At 43.0% G+C, this 22,786-nt stretch overlaps 1 long non-coding RNA gene across 1 annotated transcript; it reads left to right on the forward strand.

The window, feature by feature from the left end:
- The first annotated feature begins 8,849 nt into the window (after positions 1–8,849).
- LOC142069413 (uncharacterized) lies at positions 8,850–20,694 on the forward strand. Its single transcript, XR_012665235.1, has 3 exons — positions 8,850–8,991; positions 19,122–19,247; positions 20,677–20,694. It is a non-coding gene; the product is annotated as an uncharacterized LOC142069413 (long non-coding RNA).
- Positions 20,695–22,786: the final 2,092 nt, after the last annotated feature.

The following is a 22,786-nucleotide window of genomic DNA, read 5'->3' on the forward strand; positions in this document are numbered from 1 at the left end:
GGCAGCATGTGGAATCCCCCTGGCTGCACCTACACCTAGGAGCCAGAGGGACATGCCGGCTGCTTCCAGGAGCCATATGGCACCGGCTGCTGTGAGCGGCTGAGCCACCAGGCTTCCTTTTTGACCTGGCGTTTCGGTCAAAAAACGGACGCCTGGCAACCCTAGTTCAGCTCCACCAGTAGTAGCAATAGCAGTGTCTACATGGGGGGATTAGGTCGTCTGAATTACATCACACAGGATGTGAACTTTTTCACAGCCCTGAGCGATAATTAAGCCAAACTAACTATGTAGTGTTCACCAGCCCACTGAAAAATAGTGGAACATGCCATTTGCAGCCTAACACAGAGTTCATTCTGCTTGTACGTAATATACCTTTCCCCTATCTTTTGTTAGTCTTGTCTATTTAGATTGTAAACTCTTTGGGGCAGGGATTGTCAATAGCTCTGTGTTTGTACATCACCTAACACAAAAGGGCTTCCTTCTTGGTTGGTGTCTAGGCACTACCTTAATAACCATAATTAACAACAACAAAAGCAGAAATTCTGGAAACATCTAAAACCAAAGTGTGAAAGCCTAAAGTGCTAACAAGTTGTTAAAACCTCAAAAGAGTGGTTTAGCTGGTACTTAGAAAACACACTTAAGTTGTTTTAAGAAAAGGAGTACTTGTGGCAGCTTAGAGACTAACCAATTTATTTGAGCATGAGCTTTCGTGAGCTACAGCTCACTGGCTGGGATTTCTTCCTGGAGCTCTAGGAAAACAGAGTTAATAAAACACATGCATCTCTAAATATACTACCAAGTACATAAAGACTAACAATATTTTCCACATCTCAAGGACGATTTTAACCAGTTGATTCTGGGAAACTTTCACGGGAGAGTGCATCAGCCACTTTGTTAGAAGCTCCTGAGATGTGTTGGATGTCGAAATCAAAATCTTGGAGAGCTAAACTCCACCGAAGAAGTTTTTTGTTAGTTTCCTTGACGGTGTGAAGCCACTTCAGTGCAGCATGGTCGGTTTGCAGGTGGAAACGCCGTCCCCAAACATATGGGCATAGCTTTTCCAGAGCATAGACAATGGCATAACATTCTTTTTCAGTGACTGACCAGTTGCTTTCCCTCTCAGACAGTTTTTTGCTGAGAAACACTACAGGGTGGAATTCTTGATCAGGTCCTTTCTGCATTAAAACTGCTCCCACACCACGCTCGGATGCATCTGTGGTTACTAGGAATGGTTTGTCAAAGTCTGGGGCCCTTAGTACAGGGTCAGACATGAGTGTCGCTTTAAGCTTGTTAAAGGCCTTCTGACACTTTCCGGTCCACTGAACAGCATTTGGCTGTTTCTTTTTGGTTAGGTCTGTCAGTGGGGCAGCGATTTGGCTGTATTGCGGTACAAATCGTCTGTAATAACCGGCCAAGCCTAAGAAGGATTGAACCTGTTTCTTTGACTTTGGGACAGGCCACTTTTGGATAGCATCCACTTTGGCCTGTAGGGGGCTGATAGTTCCTTGACCCACCTGGTGTCCAAGGTAAGTCACTCTGTTTAGGCCTATTTGACACTTCTTAGCCTTAACAGTTAGTCCTGCCTCCCTTATGCGCTCAAGGACTTTTTGTAGATGTTCCAGGTGGTCTGCCCAGGAATCCGAAAATATGGCCACATCGTCAAGGTAGGCGACTGCATATTCTCCTAATCCCGCTAGGAGACCATCTACAAGTCTTTGGAAAGTGGCGGGTGCATTTCGCAGCCCGAAAGGGAGTACATTAAATTCATACAGCCCGAGATGTGTGATGAAGGCTGACCTTTCCTTGGCAGATTCATCTAGCGGTACCTGCCAGTACCCCTTGGTTAAGTCCAAGGTAGAGATGAACTGGGCCCGTCCCAGTTTCTCTAATAGTTCATCTGTGCGTGGCATTGGATAGTTGTCTGGACGAGTTACAGCATTTAGCTTACGGTAGTCCACGCAAAAACGTATTTCCCCATCTGGTTTGGGAACTAGAACCACTGGAGATGCCCATGCACTTTCAGAGGGGCGGATTACACCCATCTGTAACATATCCTGGATCTCCCGTTCTATAGCAGTTTTAGCTTGAGGAGACACCCGGTAAGGTTGGACCCTAATTGGGTGAGCATTACCTGTGTCAATGGAGTGGTATGCCCGTTCAGTCAGTCCTGGGGTGGCTGAGAACGTTGGTGCGTAGCTAGTGTACAGCTCCTGGATCTGCTGTCGCTGCATACGCCCAAGGGTCATGGAGAGGTTCACCTCTTCCACACCACCAGCACATTTCCCTTCGTAGTAAACACCTTCAGGCCACTCAGCGTCGTCTCCTCCCTGGGCTGTAAACTGACAAACCTTTAATTCTCTGGAATAAAAGGGCTTTAGAGAATTAATATGGTACACCTTAGGCTTTCGGTTGGAGGTGGGGAATGCTAGGAGATAATTAACAGCTCCCAGGCGCTCCTGGACCGTGAATGGCCCTTCCCACGATGCTTCCATTTTATGGGCCTGGAGCGCCCTTAAGACCATGACCTGGTCTCCTACTTTGAAGGAACGCTCTCTGGCATGTTTATCATACCAGGCTTTTTGCTCTTTTTGAGCATCCTGTAAGTTTTCTCTAGCAAGGGCTAAAGAGGTTCGGAGGGTGTTTTGTAGGTTGGTTACAAAGTCCAGAATGTTAGTTCCTGGAGAAGGTGAGCTGTAGCTCACGAAAGCTCATGCTCAAATAAATTGGTTAGTCTCTAAGGTGCCACAAGTCCTCCTTTTCTTTTTGTGGATACAGACTAACACGGCTGTTCCTCTGAAACCTGTCATTAAGTTGTTTTAATCACATTGGGTCAGACACAGCTCACACAGAAGTTAATGGGAGTTTTGCCTTTAACTTCAAATGGACTAGGCCTACTGTGAATGCGTCACAATAAGGTCTGGGCCCAGTCTTGTAAATTCTCCATGTTCAGAACTCCCATTGACTTCAGAGTCCCACACGCAGAGCACTCGCAGGACCATTGCCCTTAGGCCTTCTCTACACTGCCACTTTGCAGCGCTGCAACTTTCTCGCTCATGGGTGTGAAAAAACACTCCCAAGCGCCGCAAGTTTCAGCGTTGTAAAGTGGCAGTGTAGAAAGTACACCAGTGCTGGCTACTCCCCTCGTGGGTGTGGTGTTTTTTACAGCTCTCCAGCGCTGGTGCCGCGACTACACAAGGGAGAGCTCTCCCAGAGCTGGTGCCGCGGCAGCACTTTAACATTGCTAGTGAAGACATACCCTTAGAAAAGGCAAGTGCTGATCCCTTAGGCCAGGTTTACACTACAGACCTAGGTCAGTATAACTACATTGCTTGTGTGAAAAATCCACATCCCTGACCAAGTAGTTATACTGACCTAATACCCCCACCACCCCTGCGTAGACAGTGCTATGTTGACAGGAGAGCTTGTCCATCGACATAGCCACCGCCTTTCTGGGAGGTGGATTAACTACGCAGATGGGAAACCTCTCCCGTTAGCATAGGAGTGTCTTCACTTAAGCGCTACAGCAGCGCAGCTGCATCAATACCATGTTTTAAGTATAGATCTGCCCCTAGTAGTAGATCAGAACTTATTTTGGTAAGCCCTGAGACAGTCTCTTATGAACTCTCACCTCTGAGAGAAACTTCCTGGACCAAATACCCTGTCAGATGGTTGGCATTTATACCAGTCAGGGTCAGGGAAGATTAAATAAAGCCCTGAACTAAAGGTCTGTCCAGGACCCTTTTATTGGGACTGGCTTGATTAACAAAAAAACACACAAGAAAATCAGAACTCTCTTTCACAGCTACCAGTGGCCTTTCCAGTTTTCAGCAAGCTAGGCAAGGAGAGGACATACCTTGCCCCAGGTTACCACCACTGCAGCTGCTTCCTCTGTACTTTTATAGCTCCTCACAGATCACCCATGTGATACGTATGGAACCTGGGTTCTCCTTGTAACCTCTTACACACTGGGGGCTTACGGAACACCTTTCTATCTTGACATGTGTTCCTACTTTACCTTGTAAAGAGAAACTCTTGAGACCATACCCATCTGCCAGTTTCTCCCAATTGCTTCCCAGTAACAACAGCCTTAACCTTACCGCCCCCATCTCAGCAGCTGAAACTCTCCTGACTGGGTGTAAAGGTAACTATGAAAAGAGAATGGAACATGAAAAAAAGGAAAAAAACAAACAAACCATAGCTCAGTAAAAACAAGTACTGATGAGAGGAGCTGTACCCACTGGGGATAGCCTATTTAGAGCAAGATAATTCACCTTGTCCAGAAGCTACAGCAAGATTTATCACAGTAAATATGCCGGTATGAGACTATGATGTGGCACACTCAACATACACAAGCCAGTTCTGCTTATTAGTAAGATGCAACCTTAATTGTAGACATGGTTTCAAAAGTTATTTAAGGATCTGGCTATCAAGAGACGGAATGAGACACAGACTTTCATTTCTGGGTCATAGCTCCACATTTGGTCCAGGTCAGCAGGGACTGAAAGTGAAATAATAGCTGTTTGGTGGACTATGTGAAATAAATGGGTGGTCCCCATCTAGTTTTTAGAGCACAACAAAAAGATCACCACCACCATTAGCAGGTTCATTTGGAGTCAGCGAGAAACAAATGACTGAGCCTACCACAAAGACCATGAAGAATGAACAGCTCCCAGTCATCCATTGATGTAGCATCTCTACATCAGGACAGTGGTTTATCAATGAGGTGATGTATGGAAATTTCCATTGCAGCTACCATTGTAAGCAATGTTTCACGTGAGACTGCCATTCTGGCACCTTCCATAAGAACTAAACTCACAACAGAAAAATTAAAAATCTAAGTTGCAAGAAAATATGTTTGGGCCATGAATATATTTTAAGAGACAATCTGAACTTTCATAAAAAGAAAAGGAGTACTTGTGGCACCTTAGAGACTCACAAATTTATTTGAGCATAAGCTTTCGTGAGCTACAGCTCACTTCATCGGATGCATGCAGTGGAAAATACAGACTAACACGGCTGCTACTCTGAAACCTGAACTTTCATAGTCATTTACTCTGGGCAACAGATTTTCAATACTAGGTCTGATGCTGAAAGGACATCTAGTGGCCAGTTAAAGTAATTCAATGGGTGAACAGGTTTCAGAGTAGCAGCCGTGTTAGTCTGTCCGCAAAAAGAAAAGGAGTACTTGTGGCAGAGACTAATAAATTTATTTGAGCATAAGCTTTCGTGAGCTACAGCTCACTTCATCGGATGCATGCAGTGGAAAATACAGTGGGGAGATTTTATATACACAGAGAACATGAAACAATGGGTGTTACCATACACACTGTAATGACAGCGATCAGCTAAGGCGAGCTATTTTGCTCAAACCTTAGAGACTTTGAGCAAATTTGCCCAAATTTGTTAGTCTCTAAGGTGTCACAAGTACTCCTTTTCTTTCAATGGGTGAAATAACCCTACAAGATGACCCAGGGTTTTTTGTTTGTTTGAAAATAGTTTGACGCGAGTCCAGGTTCGATCTGTTTACAATAGCATTTCCATGTTTACATTATCACCTAGCAATTAATTTGGAAAAAGTGGAAGCAAAAGCATAACAAGTAACAAAAAGTAACATCTGATTAATCAGAATTGACTGTGCATATGACCATCTGGCACAATCACAGTATTATATAGACTGAGATCATATGAAGCTTCTTGTATTTTTTTTGGCACCGTAGAGACTAACCAATTTATTTGAGCATAAGCTTTCGTGAGCTACAGCTCACTTCATCGGATGCATACTGTGGAAAGTTTAGAAGATCTTATTATATACACACAAATCATGAAAAAATACCTCCTCCTACCCCACTCTCCTGCTGGTAATAGCTTATCTAAAGTGATCACTCTCCTTACAATGTGTATGATAATCAAGTTGGGCCATTTCCAGCACAAATCCAGGTTCTCTCACCCCCCCACAAACCCACTCTCCTGCTGGTAATAGCTTATCCAAAGTGATCACTCTCCTTACATTGTGTATGATAATCAAGGTGGGCCATTTCCAGCACAAATCCAGGGTTTAACAAGAACGTCTGTTGGGGGGGGGTAGGAAAAAACAAGGGGAAATAAGCTACCATCATACACATTGTAAGGAGAGTGGTCACTTTAGATAAGCTATTACCAGCAGGAGAGTGGGGTGGGAGGAGGTATTTTTTCATGCTTTGTGTGTATATAACAAGATCTTCTACACTTTCCACTGAATGCATCCGATGAAGTGAGCTGTAGCTCACGAAAGCTCATGCTCAAATAAATTGGGTTAGTCTCTAAGGTGCCACAAGTCCTCCTTTTCTTTTTGCGAAGACAGACTAACACGGCTGCTACTCTGAAACCTGTATTTTTTTTCTATATTCATCCCTCCCCAGAGATTGTTCCTCAGGGTCAGTACGGAAAAACTTGCTCAGCTGCTTCCTTGTACAGCTTGTGTGGACAACAGGCTCCAGCTTTCCAGAGCTGGCACTGCAACACCTAACTTGATTCTTTAAAGAGTCCCTCTACATTTTAAAACAATTGTTGTGAACTATTTTTACCAGTATTACTAGCAATGCTTTAGATTATTACAAGTGAAAAAGGTAAACATTCGATTTGATTCTCACTACTGATGCTCTTTGTATTATTTTCCATTTGGAAAACGAAAATCAGTGAAGTTAGTTTCATGTTGTTTGTAGTCAGTTTCAATTTAAAAGAGATTATAAAAAACCCAAAACTCCTTAACAAAGGAGCAGAAAAACCCTTATGTATTATTTTAAAGGAATTTTTAAAAAATCAATTCCTGAAGGAGCAATTTTAAAATTCCTTTAAAAATAACCCAAGGTGGTTTTCCTTCTCCCTTTTTGTTGCATATAATAGTCTTTTCAGGTTTAGCTTTAGAGAGATACTTATTTCCAATGACTAATTTAAAAAAATGCAAAACACAGATTCCAAAGCCAGAAGAAACCATTTTGATCATCTAGTCTGACCTCCTGTAAACCTACTAAATTTCTAGTCTTGCAATGAGCTCTGTATAGGCTACAGAATCTTCCTATAGAGGGAGAAACAGTGAAACTAACTATACAAAGAGTAATAACAAATGCACAAATTAAAACTGAAAGCAGAGAAAGTAATTTATATCTTTAATCCTATTAATTGACAATCATCCTAGGTGTCACCTATAACTCTGAGAGATACAAACTGATCAGACAGAAAAGTGATTTTCAAGTGACAGTGTCACTTTAATACTTACTGCCTAAATGTCAAGCCTCTCTTGTAATCAATCCTCATAGTGAGGCACCTAAAAAAATATGCAAAACTCACAACTAGGTTAAAAGTTTAAAAACAAAACAAAAACTATATACTTTACTTCAGGTGTTTGATACGTAAAGTCTAAAGAGAGATACGAACATCATCTGAGATCAGAGTTACACTAACACCTATTCTTGAACATAGAGGGATTCTTTTTTCTGGCATCTTTATTGGGTTCTAATCTTTTAGCGTCTGCAAGCGCAGTAGACTGTGCAATACTGTGAGTTTTTTTGTCTCTAGACCGAAAACCATCTGCAGTATCAGTCCAGCTGCAAAGAGGTTAGGCTTAGCAAGATGATCAATTGACCAGTCCAATAATGTCAACTGCCTTGTCAACTGATCACCTGTTAGACCAGTCAAATACACCAGCAAGAATGTCCTGATGTAGGCACCAGCCTTTTTTTTTTTTAAAAAAAACTGTAGCGTGGTGCCATTCTTTCATTTTTTAGAATTTAATTTCATAGTGTTTTGCATGTATCTGAGATTATAACTGGGAATAAGTATCTGAAGGTTAAGCCTATTGAAGGTCATAAAATCCTACTTTTTAAACAACATAATGCTTTAAAACACTGACATTTTTTGACATTTGACCAATGCTTGACCAGTCAATTGACCAATTATTTTTGGACTGGTCAAATGCCCAATCCTAAGGGAGGGGAGGGGTAGGGACTGTGTGTTTAAAAAAATAAAGGTAAGAGCAGAAATCCTTAGTAAATGAAGTGTGAAAAGCCAAGAGGTTTGGTGTTAAATTTCTAGAGGAAACAGAGTAGACACCACACAAAGGTCCTGAAAGCTTCTGACAGAGGCAAACACCATACCACACTGAAGTCAGCATCAGATCATTCAACCCTCGTTGAAATACATTGAGAAGTGGGCAGGAATGTCCCCCCAGGTGGGAAATTATTAACGTAGGAACAGTACAGTAACGGTTTGAGAGAGGAAAAAACTCCCCTTTTTCTGGCAGTCCCTCCCTCCTAGCCTAGTTTCCCACCTTTCTCTCCACCTCACTCCCACGTTCAGGCTTTCCACACTCTATACATCTGTCCATTCAAGTCTTTCAACCGCACTCCCCAGGCCCCCCCAACCTCACTCCCCCGCCCACTCGTTCACCCCCTCAGCCCCACTCCCCCGCCCACTCGTTCACCCCCCCAGCCTCCCCCCCAACCCCCCTCAGCCTCACTCCCCCACCCCCCGTTCACCCCCAACCCCCCTCAGCCCCACTCCCCCGCCCCCTCAGCCCCACTGCCCCGCGTTCACCCCCAACCCCCCTCAGCCTCACTCCCCCGCCCCCGCGTTCACCCCAGACCCCAACCTCTCTCCCCCGCCCCCTTGTTCATCCCCCAGACCCCCTCCCCCGCCTCGTCGTTCACCGCCCACCCCCTCGTTCACCCCCAGCCCCTCAACCGCCCCCTCGTCCGCCCCGCGCCCAACCGCTCCCCGGTCCCCCAACTCACTCCCCCACCCCCCTTCGCTCTCTCCTCCCCAGCCGCCGGCTCCCCTCTTTGACCTCAGCACGGCCACCCCCAAGCACATGACCTCCCCTTTTGACCCCGGGGCCGGAAGTGACGCCAGGCCGAAGATGGCCGCCCGGGGCCGCGGCTGTGCGGTGGGGAAGGCGCTGGCCCTGGGGCGCTGCTGTGGCTGGGAGCGAGTCGCGTGCGTCGCCTCGGCCTGCAGGTAAGATCTGGGTGGGGGAGCTGGGCGCGCTCAGCCCCGGCCCTCTTCCCCGCTGGCTCCCCGGGGCGCTGTCGTCTCTGTGTGGGCCCAGCCCTCGTCCCCCCTTTCTCTGGGTCCGGCCCCTTCTTCTGGGCTCTTTCCCTGTTTTCCTCTTGGGCCCCCGCCGGCCTGGGCCCCCTGTTCAACCCCCCCCCCCCCCCCCCGCTGGCGCGTTGGCTTCCCTCCGAAGCTGCCCTGCACGCCTCTAAAGCAGCTCTTCTCAAAGTGTGGGTCGGGACCCCATTATAATGGGGTCGCCAGGGCTGGCTTAGACTTGCTGAGGTATGGGGCCGAAGCCCGAGCCCCACCGCCCAAGGCTGAAGCCTAAGGGTAGCGGGGTTTGGGTAACAGTCCCCCTACCTAGTGCTGAAGCCCTGGGGCTTTGCCCCCTCTCTCCCTCCCAGGGCAATGGGGTTTGGGGGGCTCAGGCTTCTGTCCCCCCTCACTGGGGTCGTCAGTTACTGGGAGTGGACCACGTCCACCCTGACTGAATTGGCCTTGTCAACCCTGGATCTCCACTTTTAAGGTAACTCCCTTTTCTTCATATACCAATATATTTATGCCTGCATCTGTAATTTTCACTCCATCCATCTGAAGAAGTGGGTTTTTTACTCACCAGAGCTTATGCCCAAATAAATCTGTTAGTCTTTAAGGTGCCACCAGACTCCTCCTTGTTTTTGTGAATACAGACTAACACAGCTACTCCTCTGGTACTTTTTGTTGTCAGAAGTGGGTCTGGGTGCAATGAAGTTTGAGAACCCCTGCTCTAAAGCGTCTAGCATATTTTTTGATGCTATATTGATAAGTTTTATTATACTACAAGTCTCTTAAAAACAAAGACTATGGAAAGTCTGTAGAACTTTTAGTAAGTTTAGCTGAATCTTCTTGTTTTATGATTGATCAACTTGTGTTGCTACTTTTCTGCTGCTGGATCCTTGATATTTTCACTGTCTTCTCCTTGCTGGTGTCCAGCAATGCCTCCTTGTCTATGAAACCATAAAGCAGAAAATGCATATAAGCCTTATGATCCACTGTTTACTTAACGACAGGTTTCAGAGTAACAGCCGTGTTAGTCTGTATTGGCGAAAAGAAAAGGAGTACTTGTGGCACCTTAGAGACTAACAAATTATCTGAGCATAAGCTTTCGTGAGCTACAGCTCACTTCATCGGATGCTCAGATGGGTTGTTAGTCTTTGCATCTTTATTTTAAGGACTTGCATGAAAGATGCAAAGACTAACAACCCATCTGAGCATCCGATGAAGTGAGCTGTAGCTCACGAAAGCTTATGCTCAGATAATTTGTTAGTCTCTAAGGTGCCACAAGTACTCCTTTTCTTTTTGCGAATACAGACTAACACGACTGCTACTCTGACATCTGAGCAGTGTGGATATTGTATCCAGTGATTCTTCTCAAAGGAGAAGAGGCTTGCTTCTAGCATTTTTTGATCAAAACTTCCTCACTTCCCACTATGGTCTAGATTGTGGTTGCCCTCCACCCTAGAGATGACTGCTCCTCACTGGTTCTGTATACTTTGTAAAGTGCTCTAGGAATCATCAGAATGAAAGGAACTATTTGCACCTTAAAATGCTATAAGTTGCATTCTCTTTTTTTGTTAGTGGGAAGCCCCAGAACATGCCAAAGTAAGTGGTATTGGCAGCAAGCCTTGCCCTACTCACTGCTTCTAGTTACGTTGGGGAAGGCTGCAGAACTTTACTTGAGGTGTGGAGAGTGCATGCTAGTAGGAGAGGACTAGGTCTCAGCACTATAGTTATTTGTATGCAGGCCACATCTATGCTACAAAGTTCAGTCAAGATAAGTTACATCGGCGTACAGCTGCCAATGTTTGACTATTGCTTGGGCTCTGTGCATGTTCACCATGAGTGTCTGCACAGGTGGAAAAAGTGGTGCACTCATGGGTAGGCAGTCTGTGCCCCATGCCACTTCTAGTGCAATACCTAGTGGGATATTTGACAGTGCTTTGTGGGATACCAGGAATTTGCCCAAGGATTTCTGAGAACTAGGGGTCAAGTTTCTACAGTGATACTTTCACCATACTATAGGGGCCATTTTTAAAGCATTTTAAAGTGTGAGGCGGACGAAGAGATGTTCAGCAATGAGTAGATGTTGATGGACACAGCAAATAAAAATTCCAGATTGCTGCTGGCATTCACAAAACAGCTCCACGTGGTGAATCATGACTGCTGGGCCCGAGATACAAGCATTGCTTGGTGGGATTGCATCATAATGGAGGTTTGGGATGACAGTGGCTGTTGAACTTTTGGATGTGAAAGGCCACTTTCCTGGATCTGTGTACCGAGTGTTCCCTAGACCTCTAGCGGAAGGACACTAGAATTGAGAAACGTCATTGACAGTGGAGAAGCAAGTAAAAACACTTTAGCAACACTGTAAGAGGGTGACCTATACTTGAAGACCCAAGGTTTTTTTTAAAAAAAAATGGTTTTTAAAAACCTATCTGAGGGTTTCAGTCCCGTTACAAAACGTAGTGTATTGTGACCGATCCTATGGTTTTCACAGATGAGTGTGGGTGTAGCTGTGGTTCTTTGTTTTCCATGGCATGGAATGGGCAGAGGTAAAGGTTCACACCATGCTGCTGCTTGTTATCGCTGGGGGAATAGGGAGCAGTGACTGTGAAGATTTCCATGGATTGGAAAGGCTGCTGCGTCCAGGGTTTTTGGGCATGCAGCAACATCTGAGTCTATTGCCTGAGCAAACCATGATGTCCCATTGCACTTTCTGATGTATCTCTTGGTCCCTGTGCCTCTTCTGCGGCAGCTGTTCTGCCCAGACTTGGTCCTTCTCCATGGCCTTGAATCCTTGGCTCCTCCAAGCCCTGTTTTCATGGTCAGCAGCTGTAGAGGACTGGATGATCTCACAGAATATAGGTTTCAGAGTAACAGCCGTGTTAATCTGTATTTGCAAAAAGAAAAGGAGTACTTGTGGCACCTTAGAGACTAACCAATTTATTTGAGCATAAGCTTTCGTGAGCTACAGCTCACTGCATCGGATGCATACTGTGGAAAATACAGAAGATATTTTTAGTACACACAGACCATGAAAAAATGGGTGTTTATCACTACAAAAGGTTTTCTCTCCCCCCACCCCACTCTCCTGTTGGTAATAGCTTATCTAAAGTGATCACTCTCCTTACAATAAGAAAAGGAGTACTTGTGGCACCTTAGAGACTAACCAATTTATTTGAGCATAAGCTTTCGTGAGCTACAGCTCATGATAATCAAGGTGGGCCATTTCCAGCACAAATAGTGATCACTTTAGATAAGCTATTACCAACAGGAGAGTGGGGTGGGGGGAGAGAAAACCTTTTGTAGTGATAAACACCCATTTTTTCATGGTCTGTGTGTATAAAAACATCTTCTGTATTTTCCACAGTATGCATCCGATGAAGTGAGCTGTAGCTCACGAAAGCTTATGCTCAGATAATTTGTTAGTCTCTAAGGTGCCACAAGTACTCCTTTTCTTTTCACAGAATATATCCTCCCTGCTCTGCTTCTTTCTTCACCTGAGCAGAGTGTGGAGGGGACACCTCTCAAGGCCACCATGCCAGAGGCTGCTGATTAAAACAGACTTACAGTCACCACAGAGAAAAACTCATAAATACCTTTTTAATAAGAAATGCTAATTGCCAGTTTAGCTTTGGAGCACCGCCCTGCAGCTCAAGCCAGGGTGAATACAGCCTGTTGAGTGGGATATGGTGGTGGGGGTCTGTTGCATGAAAGGTTTAAAAACCTGGGTGCCCCTGGGCATGAGTATAGGGAAAATGCAGTGAATATTGCCAATGTTTTCACAGGCAGTGGTGGTTTTTGGCTGTTATCTCACTCCTGAGGGTGACAAAGGCACAGAGAACCTGTCTGTTACTACCGTCCTGAAGCCAACTGGGCCTGTAAGCTTCTAGCCAGTTCATAGCTATGATGCCAGTGGAACTCATTGCAGAGTGGCGTGAGACTCGTCACAGAGCAGTGTGAGAGAGTCTCCTGTTGTTGAGACTGCCATCCCTAGAAATGTTTGGGAGAGGCTGCACAGTATCTGTGTGAAACTCTGATCAAGATTGCACAAGAGGATAAAAAGGACATCTCCACTCTGATAAACAATATACTCTGCATGATTCTGCCTGCCTCACCCACCATGCCAAAAAATGGAAAAGCAGACTCTCCCTCTACCTCTGCCTTTTGCCCCTATCCAAGCACAGGACGCTGATGTGATGGGGGATTGTGTAATTTGGACTACAATACTATTCTTTTCAAATTTATTTGCTAACATTGTGCAAGTATCATGAGCAATCAAAAATCAATGTCTTTGTTCTCTTAACTTGTGGAGCCATTTTTTTTTAAATGGGAGTAGGGAAAGGAGGCTTCGGGTAACAAAAAGGTAAGAAATGCTTATAAGGAATAATGCATGTACGCACTTACCCATGCTCCCTTTCCCTTCATCAGTGGGCTCATCTGTGCTCACCTGGCAGGAATGGTTTGACTCCAGTGGAGTTTCCAACAGCTCCTGACTCGCTGCATGGTCTGCGTCTGCCCCTGAGAGAGGGGATTTCTCCTCCTTGCTGTGCACTGCAGGGGTTTTGGCATGAGGCTCCTGCAGAGTGTCCACAGTAGAATGCAGGGTGCTGTCCACGTCAAGTATGGCTTGCAGTTTGTTGTAGAAGCAACAGATCACTGAGGGTGGCTCCAGGTTTGTTATTGGCCTCCCTCACCTTGTGGCATGCCTGCTGAAGTTCTTTTAGTACGCAAATACCTGAATGTTGTGTTATCCAAAATGCAACTATTGAAGGGCCATCTGTCAGTAACCATAACAAATCTCTTACATGAAGGCTTGAAAAACTCACTGGCCCTTGGCAAGTAGGAAGCTTTCCTTAGTGATAAAAGGAAACTAAGTCATAATTTTCTGCAGGGCTTGAACTTGAATTTTTAAAAGTTTCTTACAAATGTTTAGCATTTTAAGCAATTGCATTATTGCCTTCCTGAGCATTGTTGCCTGTGCTCATGCTCACAGGCTTCTCAAGCAGCAGTAGAGTTAAACTGACAAGACACTGGTTAGTTGTACTACCCGTCTGAAAGCCGTAAATCCAGAAGACTCCTGTCTTCAGAAAGCTGTGAGCAGCAACCAAGCACTAGACCAGTTTCTCCTGGATACTAGTCTGTTGTTCTCTTCCTCACTTCCCAGACTTTCAAACTGACCCCTGGCCAGTAGTTATCCTAATAGCTGTTGGCTGTGCCCCCTCATCTCATTCCAAGCCCAGCATCTCAAAATGCTGGGTGATATGGCATTATGTCCTCAGTAGTGCAATGAAAATAAAGTATTTGCTTCTATAACACAAATGAGCTTATTTCAAATTTTGTGTTATTACACAGGCATCATGTGATCTTTAGAACAGGGAAAACTAATTAAAACTAAGAGTGAGAGTTTACAACCCAAAAGATAGGAAATTCTTAGTTAAATGCACACTAATCACCCTTAAAGTATTTGCAGCAGTAAGAATGTTCTTATATTTAAAGGGGGGCTGGAGGGAGTGAATCACTCCAAAGCCAATCCCCATGCTATCAAGTACACTATTATTTTTTAAAAAGGAGTACTTGTGGCACCTTAGAGACTAACACATTTATTTGAGCATAAGCTTTAGTGAGCTACAGCTCACTTCATCGGGTGCATTCAGTAGAAAATACAGTGGGGAGATTTAACGGCTGCTACTCTGAAAACTATTATTTTAAGGCAGCAGGCTTTGTGGGAGGCTGATGTTAAGAGTTATAGTTCTTACCTAAAAAAGAACAGGAGTACTTGTGGCACCTTAGAGACTAACATATTTATTTGAGCATAAGGTTTTGTGGGCTACAGCCCGATAAAGTGAGCTGTAGCCCACGAAAGCTTATGTTCAAATAAATTTGTTAGTCGCTAAGATGCCACAAGTACTCCTGTTCTTTTTGTAGATACAGACTAACACGGCTGCTACTCTGAAAACAGTTCTTACCTAGGCACTGACTCACTGTCTCTGGGTAAGTCACTTATCCTCTCTGCCTGTTTCCCGAACAGTAAAATGGAATACTGATATAACCTCACAGGAATGTTGTGAGAACTGACAATGACTTCCCATTGAAGGAAAAGAAAGGTGCTTAAAAATCAAGCTTACAGTGTTTATATAGGGATTTGACAAAATGCATGCTGGAAGTGCAGCATCTCCACTTTTACATTGTGGCTTCCAACTTTTAATCAAACACCTAGCTCATACGTTAACTGTATCACGAGAAATCCCTTGTAAAATGTTTCTGCTACTGGCTCTTCACTTGTAACTAACTACACCAGATCTGTTTGCCAAATTAAAGGCCACACCTCGTGAGTGAATATTTAACATTACGCTTCCTGAAACAAACTGCTGACAGCAGAGTTGGTTAAAAGAACCCACGTACTTGTGATGTCACAATAGTTAACACACTGGAGCAAAGAGTGTTCCTTCTGTTTATAACTTTTTTGTTTGCTTTTAGAGAGAGATTATTTTGTTTCTCATCCTTCAGTATGAGGGTCATTTTTATAAGTTTATTTATGAAGTATCTTTTCTCTTTGAAGATACAAAGAAATGTTTTGCCATTTAAAGGGTAGTCCATACAAGTAAGATTCACTTGGGGAAACTCTCTCCTTGGGAGTGCATGCTGTCTGCAATTTTAATATTTTGTGCAGAATGTTTCAGAGAAGGTTAGAAACTTGGCGGGGGGGGGGGGGGAGTGGGAGTCTGAACTTAAAACAACAACAATACACACATGGAAAGAATTTTCAAAGCTGTCCCAGAATAACTTTCAGCATTTCCTTTAATTAAAAAGATGGTGATGTCTTCATGGAGCTCCCCTCAGGCCTTATCTGCACTTCTGATCTTCCTGTACTATGAAACACTTTTCATTATTAGCTTTTAAACGACTTCAGCTTGTACAGTGGTATTGCCCTGTGTGGACAAGGCATCACTTTTTTAATTTATTTTTTTTAACATGACAAAAATCCACTAGCTTTTGACAAGTCCTTAAAACTGTTTTTTAGGTGTCTGGCACAACACTGGGACCTTAAATTTGTTCAAATTGTTTCATGGTATGGGAAAAACCTGTTGTAAAGGTCCCATCTATATACTTGTCAGCAAGTGATCAACTTTGATGAAGAGTAAGGCTAAAATAATTGGTCTCCCCTCTGAAATCACTGGAAGCTTTCCTGCTAACAAAATTATACAGAAATTCTATATTGTTGTATTAAGAGTTTCTTAAATAGTCGTTAAATGAACAAATATATCTTACTTTACAGCAACTCTTCAATTTACTAACTCCCAAGGGAGAAAATATTCTGTTCTGTTTTACATCATGTTGTCTGGTTAGTAGCTTCCTGTTTAATTAGTTTTAAGATGCTAACATTTTAATAAATTATTATTATATTGGAGACTTTCTCTAAACAATCTCAGATTTCCATTACTCATGTGGGATAACCTTCCAAAATCCATTTTACAGCTTTTCTGCAAGTACTTCATGTATGAGTTACAATTATGTATGTTTGGTGATACCTCAGTTGTCCATATCCCTTGTCACAGGTCAACATAACTTCTTATTTTGTCTGGAATTAAACAGTCTGCAACGTACAAGTCTCCTCTTTTATTGCAGATATAAGGACCAAATTCTGCTCTTGTTTATACTTCTGCAACCCCACTTTTGAAATGAAAGCAAAATTTGTTTGAGTCTTAAGAATCTTACTAGTGGGAGGCAAGATAAGTATTAACAACTTATAATCTTTAAACTGCTGATCTGGTATGTTCATGGGTGCTCTCCAAGCTTGTAGTTTTTCTTATTAGAAATTAATGACCAAATGTGCCGTCTCTTCAAAAGATGAAAATCTGTCTCATGGATCTATAAACTGTGCAATTATTTAAAGCTGGGTAAAAGTCGGAGCAAAAATATTTTGGCTGTAATGTATTAAACTTTTTTGACCATCTTTTTGTGAGGGGGTATGCATGTTAATGAAACATTGCTGATTAAGTATAGTTTAAGTTAAATTTATTTTCCAAACATCATTCATTCTTGGGCTACAAGCAAATGATTCTGTTTGCAAGTTAAACTATACACACTCTGTACAAGATAGAAGATTAGATATCATTGAAGTGTCCTGTCTCTTCTCCACACTCATTCCCCCCTTATCCAGACTGGTGCTTATACCAAGCGTGGGTAAACCATATCTGGCTGTATATTATCTAAACAGTATAGGTTTCCTGTTTTGGATTAATAATCATTATGTGGAGAGTAGTAGCAGATGAACCAGATAGATTCTTGTTTAAAGTGCACAAGTATGACCCAGAAGCCAAAGAGAAAACACACTAAAATAATCTGTTAAACAAAGAATGAACTGTGAAAATGTGCCATTAGTATCTTTCCTTCAGAGGACTGAAGGGGACCATCTTGTTATTCACAAAGTTAGCCTAATAATGGGGTTACCTCTTATTAGAACTAGTGTGCATATATGTATGTAATAATTATGCATAAGGGAGTATTTTAAATTGGATCTCAAACAAGTTTAATAGAAATCAGAGATGGGGTCAGAGAAGAGAACCGGTTATTGTGCTTTGTGGATCCCCTGCTCAGTTCTCCAATGCCTTGTCCAGGCTAGCTTTAGTTTGCCTGAGCAATGAGGGTTTCAGGAGTATTCTACTATCTAATACACCTTTGCTATTAAACTGATGGAATTCAGCCTACATTTTTTCTTTGCTCCTTTTCAACCCATTATTCCTGGGGGTGGAGGCGAATATCTTCATCTTTAATCCTCATGCCCTTCATACACCTGTCAATTTCTTATTTAAAAATTGGACAAACAATACATGCTTCAAATTTTCCTCTTAAATTAGTCTTAGTTCTTGTTTCTCTGCTCTGACTGTCCTCCAGTTGTTGATTTTTCAAGGAGGGAGATGCCTCAGACGATGCAGAATTCTAGGTGTACCAATGCAAAATAGTAGGGTTCTGACCTTCGTACTCCATGCTGTGGCATCCCTGAGCATAACACTTTAATGTTAATTGCCTTTCATCTGAATATCATGGTGTGCTTTAAAAGCCTTACCTGATTAAGCCTTCTTACCTTCGTTAAATCAGCAAGGGAAAAAGGGGATCACTTCCTCCACTGCTGAAACAGTTACTCTTGTAATTTAAGTCAGGAGGTGGAGAACACCACAGCTAAAATTCCAAGGGGATTTTGTGTACCCAGAATGTAATTACTTGAAGTGGAACTATGCTATTGGTGGAATTAATACAAATGTTCTTGAAGTGCAATGGAAATCTTCATGACCACAGATACCAAGTATCTCATTTTGTCTCACCGAAAAGATGGTATTCTCAGATGAGTGTCCATTAGCTATAAGATGAGGCCTTCATTGAGTTCTAGAAGGGAAAATGGCCACCTATTGAACTACCTACTCCACTCCTCCAGCACCTTAGATTTTTGTCGGATCATCTAAGCATTGATCCAGCTTGACCTTGCTTAACATGTGAGATTTGACAGGATCACAGTATAATGTGGTATTTATAACACACCCAAATGAGAGCTGGGCTTGGGCCAGGGAAATGTATTTGAATCAGCTAAGTCCTTTCTAGTTCGCCACAACAGCTGCTTTCTAGAAAAGCAACCAGTATTGAAACAGTGACTGACTGTCTTGATCCCCCTACAACTTTATTTTGTGTTGCAATATTACACTAGGCAGTGGAGCCAAGACAATAGCCTTCATTTGCATCTTTATCATGAATACAGCAGGGAAATACTGAAGAGAAATTCTTTAATGTATTTGAAAAATATCGTGGCATTCAGATGATTTGAGAAGTTGTATTTGACCATGTCTCATGAAGCAGTTGGTTGTATTCTGAAGGATGCCCAAAACTGACTTACATTTGGCTCATTGCAGTTTACCCAGAGTCTGTTTTCAATAACAACTTCCCTAAAGTTAAATGTCACTGTCTTCCCTCTCTTCTCCCCCCCACGCCCAATTCTTTAATTGGCAGACACCTGCCTTTGTAACTATTATAACAATTGTCTGTTAAATCTCTTCCAGGATGATGTGAGGCAGAAAGTTCACCTTGGCACCTTTGGCTGCTTCAAGAATGAGTTCATGATGGTCAGTGTCAGCAACCTTTCAATGAAGGGACCTTGGAGCCTTGATGACAAGAGCAGCTCAGTAGTAAGTGACTTTGTATACTCATTGAGATCTTCCATGAACAGTCATGGAACGTAACAAGTATTGAGAGAAAGGAAGCTCCTGCCCTTCTTATCCTATTATAAAATAATCTCTCACTATATACAGCAGTACAGGAGCAGAGAAAGACACACTTTCTTTAGGAAAAGAGAATGGTCAGACTACTGGTGCCTTATCGAGCTCTGTGTGAAAGCCTATATTCACGCTTCCTGTAAAATTCTTTGAGCTGAATACTGTGACCCTTTGAGCTGGGGTTGCTTCTTAAGTTGTACAGCTATTAGCTTTTTTCCTCACTGCTGGCAGTTACAGTTCTCTTGCAGTTTAGGTGCCTCCAGTGTTGTTTTGCATGGATCTGGGTAAGCTACTGTAGCATCCTCTCTCCTTACGGAGAATCTCTAAATTGTCTGCTCTGCAATGATTACGTTGGGAAGTGGTGATCTCAGATTGCTTCCTAAACAGTCCTCCACTATGGATTTTGTAATGGTCCTCTGCACTGTTACTGTTCCTCTCAAGCACATTACAAAGCATAATTATTTGCTGCACTAGGCTGATAGGTTCACAATGGAAACAGTGGCTGCATCTGCATTCTGTAGTGACTCGTATGCTGTGTAGATTAATATCTAGGGAACTGTCACATTTTTTAAAATGACAGTGGACAAAATATGGTATAACTTTGTTAAAGGTGAAATGCTGGTTATAAAACACTGTATTCTTTTCTGCCTTTATTAGACTTCTCTGTTTCTTTAAATATGATGTTGACATCTATTTACTGGAGAAGCAGTGAGTAATGAGGTCACAATAGACTGAAACCTGACTAGCATCATTCTAGAACTTATTTGAGGCAGCTGAAAGAGTTGTTGGCTCACTTGGTTTAGGACTTGCTGTAGTTGAGTGTGTCTCCTTTAAAACCTATTGGTCTGAATTGAAGGCTAGTTTAAAGTTATAAAACACTGACTCAACATCCTTTTTTTTTTGTCTTTTCTTTCCTTTTTTCAGTTGAGAGAGATGAAGTATGAAGTTTCAAATTGGTATGGCTGAAAAATCACCATATCAATTTATATAACTTGGCAAATACTTTGGTATTGCTATAAAATTAATTAAGTTAGATGTGTATAATATCTGATTGTCTGGGTGGCTACTTGATATTTGGGGTTGGAGTATCTGTAGTTTGCATTAGAGTGACAGTGACTTCTTAAAAAGAAAAGGAGTACTTGTGGCACCTTAGAGACTAACCAATTTATTTGAGCATGAGCTTTCGTGAGCTACAGCAAAGTGAGCTGTAGCTCACGAAAGCTCATGCTCAAATAAATTGGTTAGTCTCTAAGGTGCCACAAGTACTCCTTTTCTTTTTGCGAATACAGACTAACACGGCTGTTCCTCTGAAACCAGTGACTTCTTAATGTGTTTTCCTTAGGTGGGATTTGGTTTAGACTGAACAAGGAATGATGGACACTCCACTTGGCTGGTAAGATTGAAAGGATTGGATATTCTCTGCCAGAGAAAACAGATCAACCCCCACACAACTGATCTCATTGTCTGCAGTATTCCAAGAATTAATGGAGTAGAATGATCTATTAGCACAAAATATCCTGGATGGGAGTAGTTTGACACTAGAGCACCCCCCTGGGAATAGGGTGTGTCCCAGTTTTTTCAGCTCAAGAGCTCATTACACACCTGCTTTCCTAATATTGTAACTTGTGACATTTTGCCCTTGCATTATCAGGATGAAGAATTGGGTTATTGTATCTTGAAAAAGAAATCGGAGCAGTATGTTTCTGTTGTTCTTCTATGCCTGGACTTTAGAAACAATGCCTGAGTGAACCTCAGAGAGCCTTCAGCCCTGCCTTTTTTCTTTAGGTTATTCCCCCTGGTTATAATTCAGTCTAGCAAAATCTGTACAAGTTTTTTGAGTAGGGACGATTCATAGATTCCAAGGCTAGGAGGGACCATTGTGGTGGTGTTTATGTACTTTTGTGTCCCTGTGGATGCTCTGAAACTTCATGCGTGTGTTTCACACACACAGAAAAGTCAATAAATAAAAGTGGAATTGATCATGAACTCCATGATCTAGAATCATAGAAGTGTAGGACTGGAAGGGACTTCAAGAGGTCATCTAATCCAGTCCCCTGCGCTCAAGGCAGGACTACGTAATAGGTAATCCACCTCTGTCCCACTGCCAAAAGACCACTTAAAATTCTCTTCTCTGTCCTGGGCAGGAAGTAGTTTTGCTTAATGACTAGAGATGTAGACACAGAATCAGGACTCTTGAGTTGCATTCTCAGCTCTGTCACTTGCTTAATGAATAAACATGGTTATTTAAATTCTCTGTGCTCAATTTATCCCTTTTACAGATGAATAAATTATGTGCCTAATTCTGAGTGTTGTGGCTTAATTAATCAATGTTTGTAGTGCCCATTGAGATTAAATGCACTGTACCGTGTAAGCAATATTGGTCTCCCCATTTCCCCAACCCCAAGTTCCCAGGCTATTGTCCTACCCTTTAAAAGGACACTAACTTAAATCATATTATTACTTATTCCTGAGTGAAAACTTTTACCTATTCTAGTTGCAAGTAACACACGTGACTACTAAAACTGAAAAAGTTAGTGGAAGGGATTATCTCTGTTTCTGGTTCACTTTGTGTGTTTGACACAACCTTTTAGTATCACTTTCACTGTGGTGTTGGTCACTTCCTGTCTCATGCACTAGCAGTTAGGTCATGGTCTTGGGCCTGTCCACTCCAAACAGTGGAGGAGCAGAAATCCCCTAATGGTGGTTTTTAAAAAGGGAATTCAGGGCCTACTATTCTTAAAGGGTGCTTACTAGAAACTTTTTTCTCTTTTCTTTGACTAAAAAACGTGAAGTAATTCAAAATGACAGTGTCTCTTTCTCTCATACCTTTTGGTGAACAATTTGTCTTCAATACATTTTAGTGGATAGTTCCCTCAGAACTGTCTATATTGAGTTGAATATTCTCTAGCCCAGTGGTTCTCAACTCTGGTCCACCGCTTGTGCAGGGAAAGCCCCTGGTGCGCCGGGCCGGTTTGTTTGCCGGCCACGTCCACAGGTTCGGCCGATTGCGGCTCCCACTGGCCATGGTTCGCTGCTCCAAGCCAATGGGGGCTGCGGGAAGGGCGGCCAGCACATCCCTTGGCCCGCGCCACTTTCTGCAGCCCCTATTGGCCTGGAGCAGCGAACCGTGGCCAGTGGGAGCCGCGATCAGCCGAACCTGTGGACGTGGCAGGTAAACGAGCCGGCCCGGTGTGCCAGAGGCTTTCCCTGAACAAGCGGTGGACCACAGTTGAGAACCACTGCTCTAGCCCAAATAGTCTTTAAATGAATTTGTTCTTCTCTCTGGTTTTAGTTTAGCCGCTAGCCAGTTCCCTCATCTAGGGCCATCCTTTCTAGTGTGTAAAGAGGACTGTTCTCCTTATCCTACTCTACACAATATATGCTTAACAGCCTGCTTGTGAATGCTCCACTTGCCTTTGTTGTGTAACAGAACCCTTTCATCTGTCTAGTGG

Source organism: Caretta caretta, chromosome 16 (assembly GCF_965140235.1).
Source record: "Caretta caretta isolate rCarCar2 chromosome 16, rCarCar1.hap1, whole genome shotgun sequence".
Taxonomy (NCBI): Eukaryota; Metazoa; Chordata; order Testudines; family Cheloniidae; genus Caretta; species Caretta caretta.